A 2,872-nucleotide genomic window follows, 5' to 3' on the forward strand; every position below is an offset into this window, starting at 1 on the left:
GTAAAAGAAACTAGAATGAACTATAAATCACAACTCACAAACAGTCCAGTATCACAGTGAAGACAACATCACAGAAAAATCCATAACTGTGAACTGTGGCCAAGACCAGAGAATCTGTGATACGTGTGATTCTTAGCTCACTAACCATGATGCAAAGTGAGAGAGACCCATGCACTTAAGAGTGAAGCCTTAAAGCACTCTGGTTTGGGAAGATGCAAAGGAAACCATTTGAAAAGCTCATCAATACCCAGCTGGGTGACATCTGTACTTTTGCCTGCCTGGTGTGCATTCAGTTTAGCCCAGATACAAACCTTTCATCCTTCTAAAGCAGTTGTGGTACAGCTGCTCCAGCCCTACTGCCCCCATGGGCACATGGCCAGACTTGGGCAATGGGGGCACGATCCACCCCCAGGCTCACCACAGCTTCTCTGTTGGTCTCCCAACTCAAACAGGGGCAGACACAGTGCTGGAACTTTTGTCAGAACTACAGAGAAACAGACCTCTCCTTTCTCTTGGCCTTAAAGCTGGGAGGATGTGGTCCCAGAGCACTGGCCCAGAGGTCCACAGAGAGAGCTGGGTGGCCATATAATTCATTATCTAAACTAGGGCACTTTGAGAGTAAAAGGAGTTTCTATTAATAATTATGCTGCACAACCAACGAACACTGGGACCATCAGTCAAACCAGAGAGACTCATCATTCTACATGACAAGAGCTGACAGCAGGGAGAGCAAGACTCAGAATTAAACAGAAACCAGGTTCTGCTGACAGTTTTGCTTTTTAATAAATTTTTTAAAGAGAAGACTATTTTTTTAGAGCAGTTTTAGGTGCACGGCAAAACTGAGTGGAAAGTACATGGAGTTCCTGTGTACCTCCTGCTCGCACACATTAAAGTACAGCCTCCCCCACTGTTTACACACCCAGCAGGGTGGTACTTTTGTGACAATAGAGGAAACCACACTGATGCGTCATCATCACCGAAGTCCACTGTGTACATTAGAGTTCACTCTTGGTACATTACATTTTATGGGTTTGAACAAATGTACAATGACTTCTATCCATCATTACAGTCTCATACAGAGCAGTTCCACTGCCCTAGAAATCCTCTGTGCTCCACCAATCACTTCTCCCTCCCTCCTGACCCCGATCTTTTCATTGTCTCCACAATTTTGCCTTTTCTAGGATGTTATATAATTGGAATCATACACTATGTAGTCTTTTCAGGTTGGCTTCTTTCCCTTAGTCGTATGTACTGAAGGATCCTCCATGTCATCTCAAGACTTAGTAGCTCATTTCTTTTAAGCACTAATAATAGTCCATTGTCTGGATGAACCATTTTATTTATTCCATTGCTATTGAAGGACATCTTTGCTGCTTTCAAGTTTTGACAATGATGAATAAAACTGCTATAAACATCTGTGTGCCCATTTTTGTGAGGACATGTTTTCAACTCCTTTGAGTAAACACCAAGGACTTAATAAACTTTAAATTTGGGAACAGTTTTAGATTTACAGAAAAGGTGTAAAAGTAGTAAAAAGTAGTACACCTACTACTTTTGGAAGCTCCCACACTACGCTCCCCAAGCACCCCAGTGTCAGTATTTTACATTGCACTGCACAGTTGTGGGGTCAATAGACATGGCCCTTCCCCCTCCCATCACTAAGGGCTGACCAGGGCTTCTGGCCAGAAGGAATGCGTATAGTTTTGGAAATTGTTTGTAACTTCCACTTTATCACATTTTGGGAGTGGCTTACTGTCCTGTGACTGCTTCTTGACCTCTGTTTTTTCAAACTGAGATAATGTAGTTTAGAGTCATGCATAGGACACATACTTCCTTTGTCTGGGACCCCTTAAAACAAGTCTCAGACACAGGGGCATGCGCTCTTGCTTGCTGACCCACCACAATCAGAGCTCCTGGCAATGTGAATAATGAAAGCAACGTATATTCCACCCAGTCCTCTTTGTGGATTCTTCAGCTTATCTGAATGAACCACAGGGTTTGGATACCCTGAAAAATCCCTGAGTTGAGTGGACTGTGAACAACAACATACTGGGTGGGGAAGAGAAGAGGAAATCCCAGGAATGGATAATGGTGGGGGGTAAAGCCAGAGTGGTGCCCAGTATTAGGGGTATACCCCCAGCAATCCTGTGGGCTTTTTCAGAGGGCCTGTGTGGGGAAAAGGAAGAATCAGCCAAAGCAAAATTAAGGCAATTAAAGGGTGAATTTAAGTTAAAAAAAAATAAGGTAAGCTCTCCTCGAAACTGTCTTCACTTTAAATATTGTCCTTGTTTCCTTTTTGGCCAACAGTCTAATAAATGGGAAGCATATGTTAATTTGAAAATTAAAAGCTTCTAGGAGGAGCACAAGTAAATTTTTTTAAGTTAATAAGAAATTTTAAAGACTGTTTCTGAACTAAAAAAGGTTTCTGAGGCTAATAAATGCTAATACCCCATTCCTCCACCCTCTACAACTCCAAAACCAAAGTCTGTCTTTGAAGTGCAAATACCTGGTCTGATCTCTTAATATGCAATCTCTTAATCTGGACCATCTCTTAGTATGCAAATTTTGGGAAGGTAAATCTTATCAAAAAGGTTAAAGAATAAAAACCTTAGCTATATCTAATTAAATCAATTTTTTCAGCTACGGTATTCCTTTCTAAATTAATGAATTTTAATTAAAGTTATTGAATATCTAAATATTTTGAAATGCTAAAACACTAATTGCTAGAAAAGTCTTGGGTTCACCAGTTTTTGGCTTTTTATTGCAGAAAGACTGTGGAGTGGATTTGGAGCTGTTAATGAGCATCTTGTCAATAAATATCTTTGTTAAAGGTATATTTCTTAAGAGTAAATATATTTGCCAATAGAAGAAC

The sequence above is a fragment of the Phyllostomus hastatus genome, unplaced genomic scaffold (genome assembly GCF_019186645.2).
Source record: "Phyllostomus hastatus isolate PE091 unplaced genomic scaffold, TTU_PhHast_1.1 phas_contig_64, whole genome shotgun sequence".
Classification (NCBI taxonomy): Eukaryota; Metazoa; Chordata; class Mammalia; order Chiroptera; family Phyllostomidae; genus Phyllostomus; species Phyllostomus hastatus.